General features: G+C 42.1%; 1 pseudogene; it reads right to left on the minus strand.

The window, feature by feature from the left end:
• LOC149298056 (pleckstrin homology-like domain family B member 1) overlaps positions 1-25,479 on the minus strand; it is a 44,802-nt pseudogene extending 19,323 nt beyond the window's left edge.
• Positions 25,480-27,902: the final 2,423 nt, after the last annotated feature.

The following is a 27,902-nucleotide window of genomic DNA, read 5'->3' on the forward strand; positions in this document are numbered from 1 at the left end:
AAAATGGAACACTGTTGAAACATAGTACCTCGCTGCGGATTCCAGACTCCCTTTTGCTTCGGAGCGCACTGTGTGCTAAGGTCAGAAAGTAAAAATAAGCATCCTCTTGGAGTCTGAGTTGGAGTGCAGCTGCACATCCATTCGAAACACAGAGCCTTTGGAATATTCTCATAGGAGCAGCTGTGCGGAGCTTTCCCTGCAGCCCCCCCAGCCAGCTGACTGCTTGGGAGGGTCCGGGGCTTTAACCACTTCGGCATACAACGGGAAGGATGGCCAGACCTAGACATAGTAGACGTGGAAGCACGTGTCTCGTTTTTTGTGGTAAGGTTGTATAGGCAGTAGGGGATCTGCTGGGTGAAGCAGTGTGCTGGTTACTAACCTGAAGTTCTCCGAAGTGCCGAAAATTTAATTTGGAAGCTTTTTTGGCAATACACAGCATCCATATGGGATGTCAGACACCATTTGGTGCCCCTTTACTTATGTTTACAATGCAGCACCATTGCTGATAAGCTACAGAAAGCTTCCAGGTCATGAGGGCAGAAGTAAGAGAGGTCCAGGGGATTTTGGGTGGGTGAGCATTTGTGTTAAACGTCAAGGTATATAAAAGGGCTTAATGTACTAAATATGTATTACTTACAAACTTAATGCTTGGTGGGGTTGTGGGAGACATCTCTTAAAGGTAACAGTCACATTAAAATACTTAATATCTCCAACAGTTCATGCTAGTTTTATGATGGAAATAAGGCTAATCTAAGGCAATAGAATGCTAATATTCCGCTAACATCAGTAAATCTGATGTCAGTTATTCAACCATAAACCATCAGGTATATTATTAGTACATGTGGTGACCGAGATACTTGCATATATATATTGCATACATAATTCCAAAAGCGTGCAATAGAAAATGATCACGTATACTGTATGCTCGGTGAGCACTCACCAATCTCTCCATCTCCTGCTCTCTTAAACGTTCCTCTCGTTGTCTCCTGTGATAGTCCAACAGTTCTTCTTGGTTGTCGCTGATCTCACTGATGCTATTTTTTCTTTCTCTTGGTGCAGACATCTTTCTCTGTGTTCGTGGGCTTTGTGAAGGGGTACCAAGAGACCCCAGACTGTAGGCCGGAGTCAGCCGTCGGGGTGGCTCCTGGAAAGCAGATGGTGATGGGCTTCGTTCCCTCATTTGCCTTGTAGACAAATTATCCTCTGAGCCAGGAGAGCTGGCACTACCAATCCTACGTCGACCAATGGCGCGGGGACTGTCAGGCACTCTGGTAGGACTGTCGGGTACAGGTTTGGAAGAGCTTGTAGCCCCTCTCCTCGGCAGGGAGGGGCTAGGTGGGGGCAGCTCCCTCATGCTTTCCAGGTTTCTGCGTCCAAGCCGGGGACTTTCTGGAGGCAGGCTCCTTGCTGGTCCTGCTATCTGTCTGAAAGGGCTGGAAGGGCGATCTGTTATTTGGTGATGGAACTTGCTGCCCATTAGTGGACTGCTGGGCACACTGAGACCACCCATTCTACTTCCTGCCCCAGGACTCGGGGGACTAATCATTGATGTTCCTCCTGTGCTACGTGAAGAACGTAAGTCCAGGTTGCTTCCACCATAAGTGGGCACTGGACGTGGTAGGGAGTGACTAAAGCTGGACGTTCGGAGTGGCACCACTGGGGGAGCTGTGGGAGTGTTTGCATCTTGTCCTGGAGATGGGCTGGTAAGACTACTACCAGGTGATGACAATGGAGAAAGATATGTGTTGTCATAGCCAGAGCTGGAGGAAAGAGGACTAGTGGGTGGTGAAAGCAGGCAACGACGGCTCCCTCCATTAGATAAAGTGGAAAGCTGGTTAGAGGAAGGCTGGGAGGGCTTCCTGCCCAGAGTTGCTGGTCCCTCTAGAACTAATGAGTCCATAATATCTTGTAGATTTTTCTCAATAGAGCTTACTAGCGAGGTATGGGATGGGACACTGCGCTGGTACCCGCCATCACGAGACCCATTCAGCAAAGACGTGGAAGAATCTGCACAGAGAAAGAGGATTGAGAGGTAATATAGGTAGTGTGGAGCTCTGTAAAGTACTTACTAATATTAATTATATTAATTATTATCATTATCAGATTTTAACTGTTTTTTGTTTAGTGAAGGCCTGGTTGGTGTATATTTTAGATGTTGCAATAGGTCTCAAATTATTGGCCAGTCTAGAAAATATAGAATTGTTGCTAATAGATCTTTCTTAACTCAATGTCTTGATTAAAAATATCACAATTCTTTTCAGGAATATATATTTTTTTAAATTGAATTATCAAATGATACATGGATGAGAGTGTTGAACAATTAACCCTTTTGTTTCCCACTGCGGCCGTTACCTGCGGGATATGAGCCTGCTGAAGGGCTCCTCCCGGATGCAGGAATCATGGTTTTCATCCAGTGAGCTTCGGCCGGGTGGTTAAATCTCAGGAAGGTGGACTGACCCAGGCAGATCATGCACCCTGTTACAGGAATAGATAGGGTTAGGAAAAGAACATGACCAAAATTGAAGAACTATCAGAACTATTTCTAGAACAGAGCCTGTTAAATGTTTTATTATTCCTCTGAGATATTTAACTTCATCACACATTGTAATATTTAAGTTAATTATTTGCAGCAATTTACGCTAATATGCTTGTATATAATGTTCTTGATAATGCAAAAAGCACTTAGAGCACATTTCCCGAGTCCTGTTATGATCAAGAGGATCAACGAGGACCAGACAGTGCAATTGATTCTGCTCACACCGTTCTAAACAGTGCCTTTTAAACAGAAACATTAAAATCATTCACAACGTTAACACCGCAGTAATAGGATCAAAGCAAGCAAACATCCGAGCATCATCTTCAATTAAGTTATCAGTAATAAATGATTACCAAGTCCAAAGCAGAACATCCAGTGTCACCTAACTCACAGAGAGGCAAACTGGGGGGCAAATTCTTGGCAGGCCAGTGCCTCCCACACACCTTTATTGCCACTTGTGGGGCAGAACCCATAGCTTGGAGTGCTGGATTCACACTCGTTCGCTGCAAACATGTAAAGGTGTAGTGTATCAGAGCCAAGTGCAGCAGACGTCCACATGCACATCAATTAATGGCCCCTGGCCTTAAAGTGACAGTACCGATTTTAATCCCTATTCTGGCCCTGGATTTGCTGATCATTATAAAGAATTGCAGGCGTGGTAAAGGTGTCCACAATCTCACATCATGCAATGTTTGCTGTAAGTACTGCGGGTCGGTCGCTTGCCACATCAGCTCTTTCTGAAATGAATTTAAACATATGTAAACCGTATGTTACATGCTTTCAGATTCACAAACTTCCTTTCTTTGAACTTCAGAGGGATAAAGTAACATATTTCAGAGATTCTGCCAAACGGGCTACATTGCGGCAAAGACAAAGGTGGAATTACCTTGTGGCTTTTATGCAATCCGGTGAATTCATTTATTCCCCCACAAATACTAACAGCCCCTTTTGTAATTTTAATTGCAACAACCCTTGCCGTGGGCATTCTGGCATAAATTGGTACAAAGGCGCACCCCACCCGGCTCCCTCATCTGTTCCTGCATATAAACGAAGCTGGAGGCACATGAGGCACATGAGTTGGGAGCCGCTCTCACAAAGTTGACTTTGCCGACTGTGTTTAAACGATGGTTTAAATGGACAAATATCTGCCAGCCACACACAACAAATGAAGTGGATCTTCAATAACTAAAAAAAACTGTCTTAAAATATCACACAGTCGCAGACAGCCTGGTAACCGACACCATGCAAATAGTCCCAAGTGATCATCTGGTAAAACAAACGCAAGATTAAATCCAAATTCCACCTCAAAGATGTAATGTCAAAGATGTGATAGTCTGAAGTACAAATATTTAGGAGGCATTCGTACACGGACTGACCATTCCGCTTCCAATGCCCTCGTTTGCCTGTAGCGTACGGAGTTTAAGCTCTGGAGCAACCTGGAAAAATCCTTATTTTTCTTATCAAGCTGGGTGCGGTGGAAGAAGAGGCAACTTTCGCTGATAATTTGGGAGCTGCCTAGGATGACTCCTTCATATGTTGGCAGCACGAGGAGGGGATGTCGTAGACGTAGTTCACATGCTTGCAAAGTAATTTTTCCTTGCTGTTCTATATACTAAATAAACCTACGTAATGGGGCCTACAGATGAACGTAAGCAATATGTACATATTAAAAACCCCAACCTAATGTGGATAATTCAGGGAAAGGTCCTTTAACTTTATTTTCTCAGGAGCTGCATGATGATTTCTCTCCGCTATGTTATCTCTGCACTGCCAAGTTGCTCGTTATTGTTGATCGGTTCAGGCAGCCTTTCTAGGATGGAGTGATGAGAAGGAAGACACCTCCACGCCAGGAAAGTGATCAGATAATGCTGGTTCTGCCACAGACAAAGAATTTTGTAATTCCAGTGACTGGAATGATCTTTTATAATATAATAATTTTATAATAAAAAAATACGAGTTGGTTTCCACGAGGGCTTAAAATTTCCAGAATATAATGAGGTCCGGTTTCGATCAGAACGAAACCTGTTATTAAGCTTTTTCATCTCAGGTTTATTTTAGTTTGGGATCCTTCAGCTCACACAAGCTGCTTTGAAAGGTTAGGTTTCATTTGCAGAATTTAATGTTACTTCTTAAGCAGAGATGAATTGCCTGCTGAGTCGGACGTCAGCCCCAGAAACACTGCTCCCTAATACTGCTGACATCATTAACACTCTTTGTCGGAATACCACTTTTTATGTCATTTACACGGCTTGTGTTGCTAATTAATGCACTGAGATGCTTATAATAAGCAGCTGAAGCCCCTCAGATGTTCCCTTAGGTAAGAGACACTGTTATTTGATGTGGAGAAGATATGACCAACAGCAGACATAAGGTAATCATAAACGTGGATTCAATTACCGACAATATATGTATCGTTGCAAAGATCTGCAAAGTATCCGGTAGAATATAACAGAATAGGTATCAGGCGACACCAGCTCACGGTCAATAATTCTGACGTGACATTCTACTATTTTCAATTTAATAAGAATAATGAAGAATGAATATGTCAAAGCAGCAGTGATTGATATATTCCAATACAATGCCGGCTTTTCATAACACGGCATTATTACAGCAATATGACAACAGTCTGCCGTAAATACCTCGCCTACACAAATTGCAGAGCTTTATATCATTTTAAGATGTGTCTTTTTAGAAGTTAGAAACTCTGGAGGAAACTCATTAAAGTTCACAGTACTACTTGGCTGCTTAAATTCTTTAGCACATTCAAGACAATGGACTCTAAATGCATCACTAACACAGCGAACGATACTGACAACCGGAACTAACAGCATCACCGAACTGAACACCTACATCCCTACCTATCATCCCACCATGCATCAGATGTATACATCGGGTTGTACGGTAGTGCCCAACATGCACATCAACGTGTTTGTAGCTCTTCATGTAACAACATCTACAGCAGATAAGACATGGTACATCTTAAATATCAAGCCAGTTCAGTCACCGTAAATATTCATACATCAGGAACAACAGAGGAAGCCGGGATGGACTAAGGGGAGCATTGGGCTCCATCTAAAGAAAAGGGTGCTGCCAGGGTCAAGGATATCCAAACTTCTTAAATAGGACTCTGCCACCTATCATGTGCTACCTCCAGCGTTAAGGCTGAGGTTGGTTAGCCATTGAACAGACACATCCATTGGTAGACGTAGAGCCTGTTGGCCAAGATAAAGAATATGGCCCCATACAGATTGTAATTTAGGGCATTATGGGGGAGTTTGTAATCTATATAATCTGAGGTGACGTGCCAGTCTTTCCACGCTGGCAGTGAATTCGTTATCTCAGGCAAGTACACACAAGCTTGTGAAAAGCATGCGTACATATGCAGAAACACGTGAGCTCGAAGGAATGTAATGACAAATGTGTACTAACCATTTTTATTCCACCGCACGCTGAATCCAAAAGTCTGCTGAATTATTTCACATACAGGGTTAGGCTATCACCACAGTTTAAGTGCAATCTGCTTTTAAAAGTATTTTTCCTTAAAAGTTTACATTACTGTTCAAAAGTTTGGGGTCACCTAGAAATGACCTTGTTTTTGAAAGAAAGGGAATTTGTGACCATTAAAATAACATGAAGTAGATCAGAAACACCGTGCAGACATTGATGCTGTAAATGACTATTGCAGCTGATTTTTAATGGAATAACTTCATAGGCGTACAGAGGCCCTTTATCACTCCCATCACTCCTGTGTTCCAATGGCCCTTTATCACTCTCATCACTCCTGTGTTCCAATGGCCCTTTATCACTCCCATCACTCCTGTATTCCACTGGCACATTGTATTTGCTAATCCTAGTTTAAAAGGACTAATTTTGCAATTGTGTTACAGCTAGAAATGTCCTTGGTTTTCATAAAAACAGTTAATGACCCCAGACTTATGAACGTTAGAATATATTATTTACTTGCAGAACTATTTGGTACGAGTGAGCAATCCCATGACCTGTTGTTCTCATACTAACTAGTTCTAGCACAAAGAAACTGTTCACACACCTTTACTGAGTTAATAGCGTATGCAATCCATTTTGCTCAAGGCTTAGGCTATGAGAAGAGCCCTCACCTGGGCTGCAGCTGGATATGGATCTGGCTCCCGTCTCTACAGTCTTCCCGGGAAATCTGGCCACAGCAAACTGTAAGATTACGGCAAGGGTGTCCAACATGCGGCCCTCCAGCTGCTGCACGACTACATCTCCCATACTCCTCAGCCAGCCCCTTAGGTGAAAGAGCATTATGAACACACAGAAGAAAGCCCTGCGCTCAAACTCCCATCACTCTTGGACGGCAGCAACGGCTATAGTATTCATCAGCCCAAAATACATTGGAGTGAAACTAAAAACCTACATTTGTCTAAATAAGCAGAGGTGTTTGGGATAGTGCGCAGGTAACTTTTTTTTCGGAGAAAGAGCATTATGATAGATGTAGTCCTGCAGCAGCTGGAGGGCCGCAGGTTGGACACCCCTGGATTACGGTGTTATTGCTGAGATGTCTACAGTCACTGATGGGTTCTTCAATGCTGAGGTTGCTTTGTTCTCATCTTGCACTTGAACTCACCGAAGGATCTCTACAATCTCATAACCCAGATGGGTCCAGAATACCAGCAATTCTGATAACTTCCAAAGGAATTGTGACCTAGTTCCTGAATTAATCATTTCCAGATTTTGATGCAGCTCAAGGCTCAGTTGATTAACTGTAGTTCATAATGTGAGCTGTACTATTATTATCCATAGAATTATTTCCCCAAACCCTGAGGGACCAACATTAATGGGGAACTGGTACAAACAAGGATTTTAGCATCATTACATTTGTTTTCTAAAACTTATGTTAATTGATTTAGAGATGTTTGGTTTAAAAGGTCTGGTTTATTCATAGATGCAGACACCATAGCTGCCGACAGTTAGAAGTTTCTATGGATAGTCCTGACAACTGCCTACAGATTCTTTTAATAGCATTCATGAGCTGTACACAGTGCTTCCCCTTCCACTGCAAGCAAGCTTATCAGACCGGCCTTTAAATAAAGCCCAATTCTTAACCCAGCTGCTATGGTAAAATACATTGAGCTTGTGGATGCTTTTAATATAAGACAAAGAAACCCAACTAAACACAGAATACAGTTCCCTACCTGGCCCTATATGAAGTAATTGCCCCTTCAATCAAATCAATTAAAGGGAATGGCCTGAAGGTCTAAAAAACACAGTCACTGACAGCTTTAAGTCTGGAAGGGGTTACACAAAGCCGTTCCTAAGGCTCTGGGACTCCAGCGAACCCCAGTGGGAGCCGTCTACAAATGGAGAAAACTTGGAACAAGGTGAACCTTCCCAGAAGTTGTGGACCTACCAAAGTTCCTCCATAAGCACATCGACGACTCATCCAGGAGGTCCATGAACCCAGGCTAACATGTAAAGAACCGTAGGACTCGCATCAGTTAAGGTCAGTGTTAAGAGACTGTGCAGAAATGGCATCTATGGCAGAGTTACAAGGTGAAAACCCCTGCTGACCAAAAAGAACACAGAGGCGTGTCTCACATTTTCTTTATCACATTATCATTATCTCGATCTGAAACATTTAAATGTAACAAATATGGAAACGTAAAAGAAATCCGGAGGAGCGCAAATACCTTTTCACATCAGAGGACAGAATAGGGGAATGGGAAAATGCTGACCAGGTTTTTGGCCATGATTCACACTAAACGGGTTTAATAACCTTACAACATTTCAGTGATCAAATATCCTGCATGTGCAAAGTCATTTCCTCTCTCTAATGGTGATCCATACACCCCCTGAAATCCCCGCGTGTAGGGGATGTCTGATGTTATTTCTAGCTCGATTGAAAATACAGATCTATTTGAAAAGCTAGAGATCAATAGAATAAAGAATAGAATAAAGAATAACGTGTACTTAAATGTTATCATAGCCTCAAGTAAAGCAACGCTCGTTAAAGATTCATAGAGGGCAGCTGGGTAGGTAAGAATAGTAAACATGCCACATGCGGAACCTACTTCCAAAAATATAGTAAGCCTCTGCATTCCAAGCACGCTGGGACAGAGGAAACAAATTGGCTTTACTCACTTAAAGAAACAGTCCAGTGCCCGACATTTAAGAGAGAGGTTATGTCATTTAGAGAAGAAAAAAGAAACAAAAAAACCATAAAAAATGATGTCCTTGGTGTTCATTCACTAATGCAGCCGAATCAGCTTCTTAAGTCGATGAGATGGTATGGTCCACCTGTCTGTCTACCTACCTTTCCCAAAGAACCCCCTTTTAGTGCTTAGCTGGAGAACGTCTCACGGTGCCCATGTGGGGGCTGCGCTAGAGGTCTGTGCTGGGGAAATCAGAGGATCTCCAACAACTGGCCACAGAAGCAGAAAATCAGGCCTGTCCCGAGAAAACAAGGACTCTCGGGAGGTATTAAATAATTAAATGATATTGTGGCTCACTTTATGTTAGCATTCTTTAATCAAGCTTTTCATGCTTTCTGGAAATTGTTTTGGAAAGTTTGGATTCATTTTTTAATGAATTAATATTACCGAGTCTACATGTAGTCGTGTGCGAAGCTCATTATGAAATAGGGCCGTGCTTATACATAAATAAGATTAAACACGGCTTTGGTTACGTCCTTTCCCTTTTACGCGATTAATGACACCTTCCCCAGAAGTTAAGCTGTAGCCCATTGTTCATTTTTAGAATCCGCCTGTCAGAGTCAGTGAAACCCTCCGCTAATTATAGGACAACCACTCAGCCCTGTAACAGTCTGCGAGAACTGAGCATCTTACACCCAAAAGCCCACACAAGGCTTTTCTGCACGACCAGAACACAAAGTTTAACCAAGTACTTGTATATTGTAACGGAACGGGGCAGTTAGGGACACATGACGTATTAACGGTATAACTCCCTGGGACTGGGGGCGTCCGATCTGCCTATTTGTGCGTGTATATGTGAAGGATTACACGTAACTGTCAAACGCTACCACGTGTCCTCAGGTTTCTACCGTACAAAATACCTGTCTTGTGCAACAGTTTATTTAAGACACGGCTCAGCACACCCATGTCTCGGGGCTATGAAAATCCGAGCAGGGAGACACCCTTTGGAAGTAGAATTAGTTAAAGGAGCTTCCAAATGACATACCCGAGGAAATGTGATGTCACAGGAACGCAATGCTTCTGGTAATTAAGGGGAGAGAAAAAGAATAACATTATTATTATTAATAATAATACCGTCTGCTTTGCCGGTTGTGGGTTGTAGTGAATACACGTTCTTGCGGTTCACACAACTCCATGTAATTAACGTTACTCGCTCACAATTTCTGCCATAACGCTATAATGATTTGCACATCAGCTCACCCGCGTTCTACACACAGATAAGGGTAATTACACGGAGCGTTACATGTGCCGCCAACGTGTATCATGCTTCAAAAAGAGCAGCAAGAATGATATGAGCCGGTTATAAGCTAAATACATTGTCATTAGTGCATAGCCCTGCGTACTGGCTGGTGGCCCTGCGTACTGGCTGGTGGCCCTGCGTACTGGCTGGTGGCCCTGCGTACTGGCTGGTGGCCCTGCGGTGATTGTATCATGTTTTCTAGTTCTCTGCTACTTTGACCGGAAGTGAAGTCACATCTGGAAAGCAGCAGTGACGCTGACGAACACACACACTGCATGTACCGGGCAGACCAGAGCCGGGTAACACACACCGGGGTGCCTTATAACACTTTACCGAGTCAGGCGGCTCTTAACGAGGACGGTGCTGCTGCTGCTGCTCGGACCTACAGGAGGCTGCCTGTACACATGGGATACTGCACATTGTAGTTTACATTGTGCCTTTAACCATCTAAAAGCCATAAACATATCTGACAAACCCTCCGCTTCGGGTGCGACTCCCGTTCTCTGGAATGACTCACCCAAGATGAGCTAAGCCGTCCCGGCTGCGGGGTGTACCGGTACCTGGAAGTGCTGGGCTCTGCAGGGTGTGTGCTGGTACCGGCTTTATGAAGTCCTGTAGGCGCGCCGGTGCAGCAGTCCTTTGGGGGTGAGCTCCTCGGTGTATATGTATATATATATATATGTAGCGGTTCCAGTGTTCGGGGTATTCGGCGGCTGTTCTCACGGTGTCGGGGTTCCAGCCCCTGCCCTCGCACACCCCAGCCGCTGGTATATCCTCGCAGGTGTGAGTGCCGGTTCCGGCCGGGCGGGTTTAGCGTTGAGGAGCCGGTGCAAGCTGGCACATGCGGGTGGATATCCTGTGCCAGGCTCAGTGACCTTCTTCTCTTTCTGCCCGTTTCTCGGTCTTCTTCCTGCCTTTCCCGTGTGTCTCAGCAGCTGGCTACCATTCAGGGGAGGGGTCCTCTCGATAGTCGGTAACATTTACAACCAATGGAAGTATCCGTTGCTTCCCACCCCTGGAAGGGGCAGGAGAGGGGGTGGGGGTTTGCCACCAATCCCCCTTCCCTTACTATGCTCCTCTAGCCGTCCCTCCCATGAATCTGGCTGGGTATGTGTCACAGTGACATCCTCTCCCGCTCTCTCCCACCCATTCCCTTTGTTTCTTTACCTCATCCCTTTATCTTTATATTCCGTGCCATCTTTATTTACCTCTCGCCAGTCTCCCACCCCCATTGTATTCTCTCACCCCCTCCTCACACACTTGTGTACATTATGTACCCTTTTGCATTGTATTTTTCTTATCTTTACTGTCTGCTTTTCTTTTGGGCTCTTTCTTCTCTCTTCCCTTCTTTACTCTTACTCCCCCCATTACTTTGTCCACCCCTGCCCCAAGCCTGCTCTTTATCACTGCCCTCCAGCTGGCCCTCTGTTTGCATTGTGATCTATGTGAATAACACAATATATATATATAATAATTGTAACAGAAAAAACAAAAGCTAATAGTAAAACACCGAGCGCTGCTTCTCCCAGGAAAAATCGATGTTTCTTTTAACTACATGAAGTATCATGAGGCTCGAAAACTGATATTCATTTTCCTGTAATGTTACCACCCTGTGCATTCCCTCTTAACATCAATAATATGTTCCGTGTGTTTCATGACATCAATGATATGTTCCATGTGTGTTTGATGACATCAATGATATCTTCTGTGTGCGTTTTAATGACATCAATGATATCTTCTGGGTGTGTTTGATGACATCAATGATAAATTTTGCTGTGTGTTTGATGACATCAATGATAAATTTTGCTGTGTGTTGAGGGATAAGTGTTTTGCCAAAAAATAACTTTGCCAACTATACAAGCGATGTTGTGTTGGGCAAGAGGTAACAATTAACAGTGAGTATATTATTAAACAGAAAATCTTGGTAAATTGTATGATTACCCTATTTGCTCGATTATAAGACGACCCCCCAAAATCGGAATATTAATTTAGGAAAAAAAAGAAAAAGCCTGAATATAAGACGACCCTATAGGAAAAAAGTTTTACCAGTAAATGTTAATTCATGTAAACTATGTGAACAATCTTTTTTTAATAAAAGCTATTATTGAGAAAAATATTTTGTTTTTATTTCTTTTTTTTTTTTAACCTGCCCCCCACTCTGCCCCAGAAATGCCTTATACCCCCTATATGCCACTGTGCCCCATGATATGCCTTTTAACCCCCTATGTGTTACTCTGCCTCCAGAATTGCCTTATACCCCTATATGACACTCTGGCATTTAGGGGGTTAAAAGGCATATTATGGGGCAGAGTGGCATATAGGGGGTATAAGGCATTTCAGGAGGCAGAGTGGCGTATAGAGGGTAAAAGGCATTTCTGGAGGCAGAGTGGCATTAAGGGGGTTAAAAGGCATTTCACAGAGCACTCTGCCTCCAGAAATGCCTTATGCCCCCCCATTAAACACTCCCTCCCCCTCCCTCCTCCAAACTTACTGGAGCTTCTGAGTCCCCGGTGCGTAGTCCGGGCAGCGTGTAGAGCTCTACGCGATTCGCGTAGATAACTTCCGCTGCAGCCGAGAGGATGCAGACAACCCCCGCTGCTAACCGCACCTCCTCCCGGCTGCAGCGGAAGTTGTGTACGCAAGGCTGCCCGGACTACGCACCGGGGACTCAGAAGTACCTGTAAGTGTGGGGGGGGAGGGGGGGGAGACAGCAGGATCCAGGTCCCCTGCATCGCTGCGGGGGATCTGGACCTTAGTCTCATAGTCAGACCTAGTTGAGACGACCCCGATTATAAGACGAGGGGTATTTTTCAGAGAGTTTGCTCTGGAAAATAACATTGTCTTATAATCGAACAAATACGCTATATTTATTTCCTATACCGTCACTTGTCTTAACACAATATGTTTACATCGTTTCATTCTGTAAACATCGCTTCATAGGTTTATGTATAGCATAGAATTGTACACTGCAGGATCTGGGAGAAGTTATGGCTCTCCTTTAAGTTTTCCGTGCTTAATGTGTTTGGGTAACATTGTTGGATTTCATCCATCAATATAAACCATTTATAGGGAAAAGCTAGCAAGATGGGGCAGTAGTACTTGGAATGTCAGATTTGAAGACTATGGTCCACTATCAACTGGAAATCTCATCAGCACCTTAACCATGGGTCTGAAGAACCAAGTCACCAGGGGTACTCCTTCACCCTTAGCTGACAGAACACTTTATGTCACCTAATTCTTTCGTTATTTAAACAATTTCTGCTGTCTTTGCTGGCTGAGGGTTAAATCAGCTACTTTATTCATGGGGTAGTCTTATCAAGGCGCATTGGTAGTTTTTCTCCAGTCTTCTGCATATATTGCTATTGTTTTTATATTTGTAGGGCAGCCCTATCTCAACGTATCTTGTGCAATATGATGGGAAATGAATTTCATGTCCTATGTAATAATGCGAGCACCCACTGCCTTATCCCAGTAAAGCGGCAAAAACAAGAACATGGCGGGTGGGATAAATGCGTCATGCAACATAAATATGTTAGGAAAAGGAGCAGATTCTAATACTTTGGGTTAGGTTTTAAATAGCAGCTTTCCTTAATATGTAAACCGATTTATGTAAAAACGATTGCATCTGAAACTTTTTTTTTTTTATCAGAAACCGGCAACATGTTTTTAATCATTTTCAGTTTATTTCCTAAAAGTTGATCGTGGGCCAAATTGCGCTTGTACCTAGTTGAAATGTCCCATGTATCTGGGATGAGCATCATTAACACAGATCCAGCACTATATTTTACTGCACACCACGTGGTTTTGGCTTGAACTCTTTTATGTGCATGCAGCTGAAACACAAAGGTAGGTTTTAGTATCTGGACCTCCAGCTTTTAAACCTTGGAATGGCATTTGACCCTCAAAGCTCTTTTTCTCACAGTCCATTGTGGAAATATTTTCTTGGATCCTCCTCCTGGCAACAAAGCAACTGTTAAAGTGGCCTTGAGACTTGTTTATGGACGTGTAAAACTAGTAGACTGTGGGGTGTCCGAGAAACTTTTTTTAATAGCTGAGACCCAGCTTATGGAGTCTTATAATTGTTTGACCGCGCTGTCAAATCCCATTGCCACTTTGTTGCCTGTTTTTATAACCTGATGGAAACAGCGTCTACGCTTCTGAATTACTCTGATGACCATCATCACTCTTCATCTGCAGCCCTTTTATACCAACCCCTCCACTAGCTGCTCCTCTCTCAACCCTTAAAAATATTGTACATGTATATCTTCAACTACTCCTCTAACTGTCCCTTCTCTGTTACGTCTTCCCACTCATGCCAGAATTTAAAGCAGCCCCTCTCCTTCTGTCCCATATCTCCCCTACCTCTAATAGACGGTGATCTCGAAAGCACAGCATCCCTTTCTCCTTCTATACCAGTATGTTTAACATGTATTCATATTATTGATACTTTTTGTATTCTCACTTTTTGTCATATCAGAATCTGCCTGTTCTCTATAAAAACAAATGCATATAAAGGGATTCAGCCCCCCCCCCATGCATTTGCCAGGGGGGGACCACGTAAATTGAAAGGTACAAGTAGGTTTTTCACATGGATTAAACAGTATATGGTGGCTGGAGTGTCCCTTTAAGTAAACTTCAAGTAGCTAATAAGGATCTTTTTATTTTTTAAAAATGGGAACTTATCACTCTGTCATTGACTTTGACTTCTTCCATTTGCATGTTGCTGTAATATGTATTACATAACTCTCTGTGCATGCACTCCTCTATTTCTCCCCATCGCTCGCTCTCTTACTTGTATTGCCTCTTTCTATTGTATTCCGTGCCTTACACACTCCATGTCTCTCTTGCAGTCTCCCCCACTCTGCCTTTCTCCCTCTGGTAATTATAGCTTTGCTTAGTGATGGTTATTCATAGTAACATGACAGTAAAATCCAGAATATTTCCGAAGCATTTTCCTGTTCATGTAACCCTTCCCAGATGTATTCACCATTACCCCCTGCGCACAGAAATAATACTGACATACATAACTACAGGGGCCAACCTGTCTCAGCCTAGAATCCGCTTCCCGTACAAAAGCACAAGTGGAAAACAAAGAAAATTGATCCTGAAGCTATTTCCTCCTAATATACACCTTAACATGTGCCAGTAATGAGACAAGGAAAAACTATTTATATCATGACCCTTTTGAGATATATATATAATTTAAATGTTGGCAACAATTGTACCTTACATTTTACAGCACAATAAAGAGAAGCTGCAGAATGGAATGCTTTACTTGTGCTATTTTTTTAAAATTTATACAGATAATCTGATCCAACAGCACAATACAGAATTATGATCGCTTCTCCAAACGAGTCCATTTATTCTTTACAAATGAATTGTAAATCGTTACAAAACAATTCTCTTGACCATTGCAAGCAAATAGTATCAGAACCAAACTAAATAAACTCTGAAAATTAGGAAGTGTCCAGTAATTGTGAGATAACAGCATCCTTAGTTGTTCAGAGGACCATTAACATGCACTTGTAGCTCACATATGTTTAGAATTAGCATTACCAAGCAGTAGCAGAATTAGCAATTAGGAGGTCGCAACCCCCCCCCCCCCCACCAACTGCTGGGAAGATGAGCTTAAGGGGTCCCAGTCCCTGTGGCCTAGAGTTAGACAGAATTTAGATCTCTCTTCTCTGCTACCAGTCCATTGATTCTTTAATGTGACTTCAACTTCAGGACTGCAAGGTTGGGTTGCATAGCCTTACATTTTTGGGTAGAATGTAGAGTACGTGGTAGAAGTAAGAAAGAGTAGTGTCATCTCAGGCACAGACATCTTGCTCCTTCCCAGTAAGTCTATACAAGCATATTAAAGTACTAAACAAGGAGTGATAATGGTCTGGGGTTGTTTTTTTTAAGGTTTGTGGCCCTTACTTTCAGTGAAGGGGAATCCTAATGCTATGGTTCCAACTTCATGGGAACAGTTTGTGGAAAGCACTTTTCTATTCCAGCATGACTGTGTCCCAGTGCACAAAGAAAGGTCCATAAAGACATGGTTGGATGGGTTTGGTGTGGAAGAACTTGACTGGCCGCACAGAGCCCTGACCTCAACCCCCTCGAACAACTTTAGGATGAAATGGAACAGAGCTTGGGAGCCGGGCCTTCTCATCCAACATCAGTGCCTGACCTCACAAATGCTCTTCTGGATGAATGGGAAACAATTCCTACAGAAAACCCCAACATTTTGTGGAAAGCCTTCCCAGAAGAGTGGAAGTGGGAGGTGGTGGGTGGGGTGAACTACATGTCAATGTCTATGTATTTATAGTGCAATATCATCAAAGTTCCTGTTGGTAGAATGGTCAGGTGTCCCAAAACCTATGTCCATATAGTGTACCATGCTATATAAAAATACAACAAAATTAATAGATATTGCCATTATTCATGTATCTATTTTTCAGAACCCTTCTCCTAATACACGCATCAGCTTGATACATACTGTTAAATATACATTTTTTCAATGAGTGTAATACCTTGTTGATGGTCATTGGCTTAAATAGAAACTTTTTTGATTACCTGAAGGACGAACACATATACATGCTAGTGTTTTTCGTTTTAAATACAGTGATAAAATGTTTAATCTTGGGATGTTCTAGGGAAAGTCATGCCCTCGGGACTTCCTACCATTAATAAATTGTAATTTGTGCACTATTTTCGAGCTTACATACAGATGGTAGACAAAGAGTTTCGAATGTGGGACAAAAGAAAATGAAATGAAATAATTTAAAACCATTGTTGGAATGGCACTGAATTTTAATGGCACCATTTATTTAATAGCAGCAAAAAAATGCCCTTTTCCTTAGTTTTGCCTGATACAGATTTGCTTTGATAACAACGGTAGACAGACCATCTGCCTCAGATACCATTTGTATTAAGATTTGTCTCAATATTTAGTATAGTCTGTCTCCTATTTATTAAGTTCTGCACATTATAGTAATACCATGGCACATATGTCACAGTACCCTGGTGATACAATTAATCTCAATATGTTACTATGATAAGAAGCTGTTGGGAAATATATTGACACAAACTTACAAAATAGTACCTTTGCTTGGCCATCAATTTGAGCCAGAAGAGACCCTAGGACATGGATTGTATTTAGGTTAAAGCACCAGATACATCAGACCTGGGCAAAGCACGGCCCGCGGGCCACATCCGGCCCGCTGAATAGCTCGGACCGGCCCGCAAAGAGTGTCCTGGTGACTCACCAATGAGTCCGGTGTCCCCCCCCGCCCCGGTCACTTACCTTAAACTCCTGTGTTGGAAGCGTTTGTCTCGGGTGCCGGCGCTTTACGCTGGGCGCCGGCATATGACGTCAGACGCCGGCGATCAGCAGTGAAGCGCCGGCACCCGAGACAAACGCCTCACGCTTCCAACACAGGAGTTTAAGGTAAGTGACCGGGGCGGGGGGGGGGAGATCCTGAGAAGGGGGGGTTAGGGAGTTAGAGGGGAGATACTGAGAAGGGGGGGTTAGGGAGTTAGAGGGGAGATACTGAGAAGGGGGGTTAGGGAGGGAGGTCTTACTGTGTGTGTGTGTCTTACTGTGTTTGTGTGTGTGTGTCTTACTGTGTGTGTGTATCTTACTGTGTCTGTGTGTGTCTCACTGTGTCTGTGTGTGTCTTACTGTGTCTGTGTGTGTCTTACTGTGTCTGTGTGTGTCTCACTGTGTCTGTGTGTGTCTCACTGTGTCTGTGTGTGTCTTACTGTGTCTGTGTGTGTCTCACTGTGTCTGTGTGTGTCTTACTGTGTCTGTGTGTGTCTTACTGTGTCTGTGTGTGTCTCACTGTGTCTGTGTGTGTCTTACTGTGTCTGTGTGTGTCTTACTGTGTCTGTGTGTGTCTCACTGTGTCTGTGTGTATCTTACTGTGTCTGTGTGTGTCTCACTGTGTCTGTGTGTGTCTTACTGTGTCTGTGTGTGTCTTACTGTGTCTGTGTGTGTCTTACTGTGTCTGTGTGTGTCTCACTGTGTCTGTGTGTGTCTTACTGTGTCTGTGTGTGTCTTACTGTGTCTGTGTGTGTCTTACTGTGTTCATAGCTTATTCAGTTATTGTAATAAATATTTTAGCCCATTTTTTAGCTCAAAATATTTTTTCCTTTTTTTTCTCCTCTAAAATCTAGGTGCGTCTTATCAGCAGGTGCGTCTTATAGAGCGAAAAATACGGTATGCACTCCGAAGCCTTGTTCATTTTGTTCACTTCTGTGCTGTGCTAATAGTTATTCAGGCCTTACTTATTCAAGCACCTCTACCAATGACGTAGGCTTGAATAACTTTATTAAACAGCACATAAGTTAACAAAATGGACAAGGCTTCGGAGTTTGTAGTTTGTAGAGGTCTGGCCCTCTAAAACCATTCCAATTTCTCATGTGGCCCCATGGGAAAATTAATTGCCCACCCCTGAGATACATGGTACTCAGTAAAAATGCAGTTATTAGATTAGTATAATTCAATTCAAGTTTAATAAGAATAAATAATAATGTATCTAAATTCTAAAAATGAAACAAGATCTAACTTAGAGAAGTAGACCAACACATATTGCACAAGTAAAACTTTTCACTAGTCAAATATCACACATCAAGTACAAATGGAAGAACTGCAAAATACTTCATCTTTGATGTGTTAATCCAATAAAATGTATCTCTGGCTGCAGCCAATTGTATTCCCAATGACAAATAGCAACCAAAAATGCATTAATTTAATATACATGTTATTGAGAATAAAAGAATTCTGCAAAATTAAATATATAATATCAGTGTGTGATTATTATTCAAAAGGGATTATAGATTTGTAAATTGCCCTATCACCAAAGCTAACCCATATTAACCTTCTTGATATAGAAAGTTTGCTACAAAAATAGGATCTATAACAAAAACATATATTCATATCTACATATTCCAATGGGAAAGGGGGTACATACATTTACAGATCTAAGATACACAATGCTTTAATTATCATGCGGTTCCACCTCATGGCATGGCTCCAGAGCTGAGATAGAATTCAGTCTTTCCATTTCCTGTTTAGAGCCATCCTGACCTCTCTTCCCAGCAGGGAACTGTCTGTCCTCCTCCCCTACACACCTCCTACCATGGATAAGTAGCAGCACTGTAACGTGTAATGGCTCCATGCTCAAGCAATCCCGAAGTTTGTCCTTGAGGTTTATTCACAAAGCCACAGAGAGCTGAGCTGCAATTGATATATTTCATCTGAATGACTAAACTATGTCTATTATGAAGGGCCAACCCCAGTGAGTCTCCTGCAAGAAGGTTTGAGCGGTCCTGCACAATGCATAGTTGAACTGGTGATATTTTTTTCACAGATTTAGGTAGGCATTATGGAGGGCCAACCTAACCCTTTCTTGAAGAAGAAACTCTTCAGTTCAGCCATTATTATGTATAATCTCACCAACAAATGCACACCTAGGAACCCTCCGGGGCAGACTACCTGGATCTCTCCAATTTAGAGGGGATGGCTTTGTGAAGTGGTGGCGCTACTACCCGACTAATCCTCTTTAGCTGGAATCCTTCCTAGGAAGCTTTATGAAATGCTGCATATACATTTTGATCATGGCTTACTGTACCTTGCATCAAGCGGACAGGCTTTTTAACGGGTATCCCATCAATCGAGCAAGGATTCCCACATGGATATAGGGTAAGGATCCCCTGGATATTTTCAATATAACAGTGTTCAGCAACAACGCCAGGACCTTGAAGGGATATGTCTGTGGATCCATTGCCCAAGGTGGTCCTACCTGGGGTAAGATAAAGTGTATGAGAGGCAATCAAATGTGCGGTATGTAAAGCAAAATGTGCAACATCAAACCAGAACTGTAGCCAGCAATGAAACAAATAAAAGCTCCCTCTTCATGACGAAATCTGATGTGTTATAACACAACAGCTGGAGTGCCAATGGTCTGCCATGCCATTGAGAGGATGTCTTTTCACAATATATGAGAATATTTTTATGGGGGAGCAGGGTGGTCCCTATAACAGAGGACTGTTGTGTCACAGCATTTAGCATAACTAAGTTAATCCAAACTGCCTATAGCTTGTAACTTCTAAAGTAATATAAAGTAATATGACAGCAGACACTAGTCCAACAATCAAAAGTAATTTTAAAATATCTATCATCTTCACTGATAAAGGAGGTGACCTTGTGAGGGTCCTGTGGAATTCCAAGCATGTTACGTTGATTAATTATATGCATTACATTTTCTTTTTGGAATCTATAGCTTTTAATTAAGTATGATGTGCGTAGGTGCTTTTATACGTACCTTCTTCCAGTGGTAGCAGAGTAATTGCAGTACTAAGCCTCCCGCTCCCTAGACTCACAAGATGTGGTTTCTCTGTCTGCACCTTCAGGCCCTTTCCAGTATCAATGAGATCCAATGGAGTGTGCTGCAGAACATAAAGTGACCTCACGTTTAGGGCTGCAGCTAACGATTATTTTCATGATTGATTAGTTGGCCGATTATTTTTTCGATTAATAGATTAATCGGATAAAAAAATTAATGTACATTTTTTATTTATTTAAAATAATTTAAGAAACAAACAGGATGTTAAAAACAAACGGCAGAATAAAAAACTTTGATAAAAATGCATTTCTTGTTTTTTTTCCCAACTTGCCCCCCCAGTTATGCACATTTGAGCCCAGGTTTGCCACACTGCCTCCCACATATGCCACATACCCCCAGATATGCCACTCTGCCATCCCCACATATGCCTTATATACCCTATATGCCTTATACCCCCTGATATGCCACATACCCCCAGATATGCCACTCCGCCCCCTCCCCACATATGCCTTATATACCCTATATGCCACATACCCCCAGATATGCCACTCCACCCTCCCCACATATGCCTTATATACCCTATATGCATTATACCCCCAGATATGTCACTCCATCCTCCCCAGATATCCCATAGTGCCCTCGTAGATTCACAGACTCGTTCACAACACACTGACACAATACTTTTATAAATAAGTACTGGGTCAATCTTCACTGCTCCCAGGATTTAGATTGCCCTCAGTTTGCCCCCTTTACCTCTAACTGCACCTTAAGTTAACCTTATTAAATTAATTAAATTAACCCTCAGTCCTTAGCATTAAATTAACCCTAACGACTCCACCAACCATAACTGCCCCTAAATTAACCCTAACTACCCCATCAACCATAACTGCACCTAAGTTAACCCTAATGACTCCATCAACCATAACTGCCCATAAATTAACCCTGAAGACCCCATTAACCATGACTGCCCCTAAATTAACCCTAAACACCCCATCAACTATAACTGCCCCATTATTCATAACTGACACTAAATTAACCCTAAACACCCCATTAACCATAACTGCCCCAAAATTAACCCTAAACACCCCATTAACCATAACTGCCCCTAAATTAACCCTACACCCCATTAACCATAACTGCCCCTAAATTAACCCTACACCCCATTTACCATAACTGCCCCTAAATTAACCCCCACTTTCCCTAACTTTTAGCAGCCCAAATATTAAACAGTAGCCGCGTGGATGCCAATGGGCGGAGCCAATCGGCAGTGACTGCGGGGAGGGACTGGTAAGTAGTAACTGCTGTAAGTCACACTGAAACGGATTATAAAACGAGGGGTATTTTAGGGAGCGTTTGCTCTGAAAAAACCCTCATTTTATAATCGTTAAAAATCGATTCAACTAATCGATAATGAAATTCGTTGGCAACGATTTTCATTATCGATTATTATCGATTAGTTGTTGCAGCCCTAATCACGTTAATGGCTCACACATAACCTCAGCACAGCAAAAGTATAATCAGTGAAACCATTCTTCATTTCATTTCTCAGGATTCCTCAGTAAAGACTGTATAGCAATCATCCGAATCGCAAAGTCCTTAATCGGACTCTGCCTGCCCCATGCTTCTGGTGCTAGTAGAGGTTGCTTACAATTGTCCAGCTCCGTTATAAAGCTATAATTACAAAAATAAGCAGCAATAAAACCTAATATGGTAGCAAGACTTCAGCTATCAGATACAGTGTAGCAGTGGTCATTTTCTAAATTAAGTGCAAATAAAACATGGTTAATATGTTGTGTACTGGTGTAGGGATGAGGCTCTGGGGTGATCTAACATGTGAAGTTTTATGTACAAAAACGTGCTTGTAGAGATTAATAGCCTCCAGCTCTGCATCCTATGTACAGTTTTTGTGTGCAGAAGGTCGCCTATCCCTTTACTATTGGAATTGGACGCAGAATACAGGAACCTTGCAGCTGATTTCATCAAAGAGTAAGCCTCTAATCAACTTCTGTGTGATTTTGCTGTCCTTAAATAGTGCAACCTTTAAATACTGGTTTGCTGGATATTTGAAACGTATTACAATAATGAATACTTTGTCATATGCATTATATATATATTGGCAATTAACAGCTGATTTTCTAAACCAATTTTTCTGGGAATCCACACAGCTTCCCTCTGCCTTTAGCCGCTAACATGTAGTATTGTGATCAGACTTTTTCTGGCTCTATTTAATAATCAGATTAGCTGTTAATAGCATTAATTGCATTGTTCTGTCTAAATCCAATTAACTACAGCCACATGCTAATTAAACTCTAGCCCTTATCTATTAATCCATTGCTCATCCATATTATTTATTCTATATTACAGTATATATTATAAAATGATATTCTAGCAATTGAAACCACTCCTTTTAATAAATGGCGTTTGTTCATCAACATATTATCTTCTTTGATCTTCAAATAGTGAAAAAAAAGTACAGTCAAAAGTGCTAATTTGTCCAACCACCGGGATGGGTCTTCAATTTATATTGTCTTGGGATGTTAACATTTTCTACAACAAGTAAAGGGTTCATAACGAAACTTGTACCTGAATGTGAGTGTGGGTTTTTCGGGAGGGACTTGGCACATCTCGACTCAGTGCTTTCATTGTGCCTTGAGCTTCAGGTTCAGAAAGGGGTCCCGTTTCAAAGTTATCCTGTCAAGAGGAAAGAGAATAAGGTCATTCCAGTAATAGCAAATAAGTATTTCTAAATGCTGCAGGCAGAAGGGACTGCACTGATAAAACCGTCTCTGTTCACGGAAGGGATAGCAGACATGTCTAGAGAGGAGCCAATGCTAATTTTTAACAGGGTCATACCAGGTTAATAGCCTGGTACAATAAGGTACACATATGCAATGGTAGCGGTTCCATGAGAACTAATGCACGGCCACCAAGCTTAAGGGCAGGGGCCGTGTGTAGCACAGATAAATTGCAATAAAGCAATCTGGAGGAGGGACCCAAACTGGTACCTTGCATAGTTCCCCATGGGATGTTGATCTGGTTCCGATACTACTTACCTATGTAATTATGTTTACATATTCAAATAAGCAATAGAAAAAGGAGCTTCATTTGCATTTCATTCTTTTTTTCTCTCTCTCACATCACCCCCTTATACTCTCTCAGGCTGTGTCGGACTCTCTCTCTCAAAGTCTCCATACCTCCCCCAGCCGATCGCTTCCATGTCCATGTTTCCTTTTCCGCAGCTGATTCTTCTCTTGTCTCTTCTTCTTCTTCTATACTCTTTGTTCTCTCATCTTTCTTAGTCTGCTTCTGCTATCCACTTTGTTAACCTGACATCCTGGAGTGCTCCCATAACACGCTGGAGCCTTGGCGCACACCACAAGGACAAACCTCACCCCAGATATCAGGAATGAGGAGAGGCTGTCCCCCTGGTGTGCACCGTAGGTCCCCCTTTTGCATAAGTACTCCGAGAGGCCAGGATAATGCAGACGGATTTGCGGATAAAGAGAAATGCAGAAACGCTTTTCTTTCTCCGTGAAGTCTGGATAATGCAGCGTATGGCGGGAAGAAGCAGACCAAGAAACAAGGCAGAAGAAGCAAAGAAAAAGACGAGGAGCAGAACTGCAGAAAAGGAGACGGGACACGAAAGCAGTTGGCGAAGACATTGAGAGAGAGAGTGTGAGGGAGTGAATGAGGGTGAGTGACAACACATTTTGTTTCCAAATAAAAGCCCAAAATGGGTTGAAAATGAAATTTGTTGTCCAAAACCAAATGGACCAAAAATGAAACAAAAAATTGAATGATTTTTGGTCCATATGCACAAGTCTAATAAGCAATAAATACTCAAAATACATGGATGCCATAGGGATATCAAAAGTTCCTTATGCATTAGTATTGCTCCTTATTATGTTTTCTCTCACTTATTGTTAAATTACTGCTGTTGTACTTAGATGAAATAATGCTGACCTTGCCACAGGCTGCTGTGATCTCACCTTCCACGAAATTAACATTGAAACTAGATATCTATACAACGAATCAGTTTGATGTAGGAACACGTTTCCTGTTACTCCACACATTGTTGTGACATTTAGAGGTGTAGGACACTGTACTTTACTCATAATCAGCAAATATTCTGAACTTGTAGAACAGACGGACATCAGGGGAGGAAATAGGGACAAACAGATTCCCAAAGAGACAGCCTCTTCTAAAGAGCGATACTTGGAAAGCATGGGTAAAAAAGGAAATATGGCGAACAAACCTGCCTTTACAGGCATGTTGATACTTAGAAAAAGAAATCAAGAAAAAATGACAGACCAGATGGGCTGAAAGGATTTTATCTGTCCTTCTATCTTTTCTATGAGAGAGCGGGTAAACAGCCCTGAGACTACGTGGCAAGATATGGATATAGTTAGCTACACAGTTGGTTTTATTTTTGTGACCACACAGCACAAATTGAAGAAGAGACGAAGAAGACTGCACAGTGCAGATGTACGAGTGGGATAAAAGTGTGGGTATTGTCCCCAGATGAGTGTGGGGGTAGGGCACATCTTACACTAGAGTATGAGTGATGGTATTCATAGGGGAGGGGATCTTCAACTTGTAAACACAGGAATGTGCTCTGGAAGCAGGTCCCAAATGCAGATTTCCTGCCACATGTCTGAGACTAGGGAGGATATCCTCTGTACCACTATATATAGAAACTCGGGAACCTGTTTGTGTCACATTCTGCCAAACCAGACCAATATCTTCCTGGTAATGTTTCTTTCACCACCTCACAAACAAACATTCAGTGCAGGGCCTCTCAGTTGCTTGTATAGCATTCTCGCTCACTGGATAACAGTCTGGCAAAAGACAGCCTCACAGCAGGAAGTATTATTCATTAGAAGACAGTCTGACGCTGTACAGCTGTCTCACGCCAGCCAGGGGGTGGCACGCAGAAACTCATACAGATAAAATGATACAGAAAATAAAATTAAAGGGAAAAAAAAAAATCTTAATGACTATGTAATAATATTTAAGTAAAGTTACCCCAACCTTCCCGGTCTTTTCAAAGACCGTGCAGTGCTGCTGTACCCCCTCCTTTTGCTGGTGCATTCCAGCTTGCTTTACAGCCATTGACGCCAATGGCAACGTAGTGCTGCTAGGGTCATCGTTGGAGCCACCATCAAGGTGGACATGCATTCGGATTGTGTGCTTCTATAAACATAATTTGCTTCATTGATCCCTGAAAATTCTACTTCTCTGCTCTATAAAGAGCTGCTTACTCTTTCTAGAATGGGCAGTCTTATATTGAGACAATACAGATATCTTATTTTTCTATGTTGCCCCAATATAAGGTATCAACTTTCGACCATAGGCTTCATATTCTCTTGGACCTATATGGCTATAGCTGTTTTCCTTACTGGAATTGGAAAGTGTATCAGGATCTTTATTATCCAAAGCATTGTAAGAGAGAGAGAGAAAGAGGTGAGGGGCCTGCAACATGTGATGTTGGAAATTTGTCTCATAATCTAGTGATGTCCGGATCATGAACGAATCGTTCATTTGATCCGGTTCTTTTTAGTGATCCGGATGAGTCGGTTCACTAGACTGAACGATTCGTTTGTAACGGTTCAGTCTGTGAATCATGCAGCTGTAACCTGATCCTAGAGCTGTGAGTCATCTGCAGAGCACTCAGACACAGACTCTGGGGTCAGGTTACAGCTCATTAATTCACACAGGAACGATGACTCTTAGAGTCAGAGAGTCGTTCAAAGAGTCGAATGATCCGAAGAGTCGAATGATCCGAAGAGTCGAATGATCCGAAGAGTCGAATGATTCGAATCTTACAGGGATCCGGATCTTACAAGGATCCGAATCTTACAGAGATTCGAATCATTCAGAGAATATCACTGATACCATACTTTTATAACTAAATACATTAATAATGTTCACACTGCCCCCAGGATTTAGATTCCCCTGAGTTTGCCCCCCCTTTACCTATAACTGCACCTACAGTTAACTTTATTAAATTAATTAAATTAACCCTCAGTCATCAGCATAAAATTAACCCTTATACCCCATCAACCATAACTGCCCCTGAAATTAACCGTAAAGATCCCATTAACCATAACGGCCCCTGAAATTAACCCTAAAGACCCCATTAACCATAACGGCCCCAGAAATTAACCCTAAATACTCCATTAACCATAACTGCCCCTAAATTAATTGCATGTACTCCAGATAAATTACCTAATAAATTGGTATGGTTGATGGGGTCTTTAGTGTTAATTTGGGGGCAGTTATGCTTAATGGGGTGTTTAGGGATAATTTAGGGGCAGTTATGCTTAATGGGGTCTTTAGTGTTAATTTAGGGGCAGTTATGCTTAATGAGGTGTTTAGGGTTAATTTGGGGGCAGTTATGCTTAATGGGTCTTTAGTGTTAATTTAGGGGCAGTTATGCTTAATGAGGTGTTTAGGGTTAATTTGGGGGTAGTTATGCTTAATGGGGTCTTTAGTGTTAATTTAGGGGCAGTTATGCTTAATGAGGTGTTTAGGGTTAATTTGGGGGCAGTTATGCTTAATGGGGTCTTTAGTGTTAATTTAGGGGCATTTATGCTTAATGAGGTGTTTAGGGTTAATTTGGGGGCAGTTATGGTTAATGGGGTGTTAAGGGTTAATTTTAGGGGCAGTCATGGTTGATGGGGTGTTAAGGGTTAATTTTAGGGGCAGACATGGTTGATGGGGTGTTTAGGGTTAATTTAATGGTGAGGGTTAATTTAATTAATTTAATAAAGTTAACTTAAGGTGCAGTTGCAGGTAAAGGGGAATGTAAATCCTGGGGGCAGTGATTATTAATGTATTATTTATAACAGTATGGTGACATTCTCTGAATGATTAGAATGCCAATGAAGGCAGAGAGTCGTTCAAAGATCCGGATCTTACAATGATCCGGATCTTACAATGATCCGGATCTTACAGTGATCCGGATCTTACAGTGATCCGGATCACTGTAAGATTCGGATCCCTGTAAGATCCGAATCTTTGAACGACTCTCTGCCTTCATTGACATCACTGGAGGCAGGGGGGAGGATTCATAATGAAAGGGGCGGGGCCAATCGTTAGTGTGCCTGCACGGAGTTACTGGAAAACAGTAACTCCGTGCAGACACACTGAGTGATCCGAAGATCCGGATCATGAATCGGATCATTTCAGTGAACGAATCGAAATGATCCGATTCACTTTAATGATCCGAACTTCCCATCACTATCATAATCAGGCACTTATTGAAACCATAAACTAAAGGGTTGTTGTGTTCTTGTTGAGGAGAGGGAGCTGACATGATAGGGAAAGAAGACCATAATACATCAGAGGGGGACATGGCACCAGCTTTATATTCTGTTCCAGCTGTATCCTGCAATTAACACTTAATTACAATGTAAGCCACTCCTAGGACATAATTAGTGTCAGTGAATCACCCCTCAAAATGAGGACATGAAGGGAGCTTCCCACGCACACAGTAAAAAAACCATAAAAAATAATACGGTATATGTGTATGTGCAAATTAGTATTTTTATACTACAGTATATGGTAATAACTTTTAATGGGCTAAAATTCAATTTTAA

The sequence above is a fragment of the Sceloporus occidentalis genome, unplaced genomic scaffold (assembly GCF_023333645.1).
Source record: "Sceloporus occidentalis isolate IW3139 unplaced genomic scaffold, rSceOcc1.0.p SCAF_35, whole genome shotgun sequence".
NCBI lineage: Eukaryota > Metazoa > Chordata > Lepidosauria > Squamata > Phrynosomatidae > Sceloporus > Sceloporus occidentalis.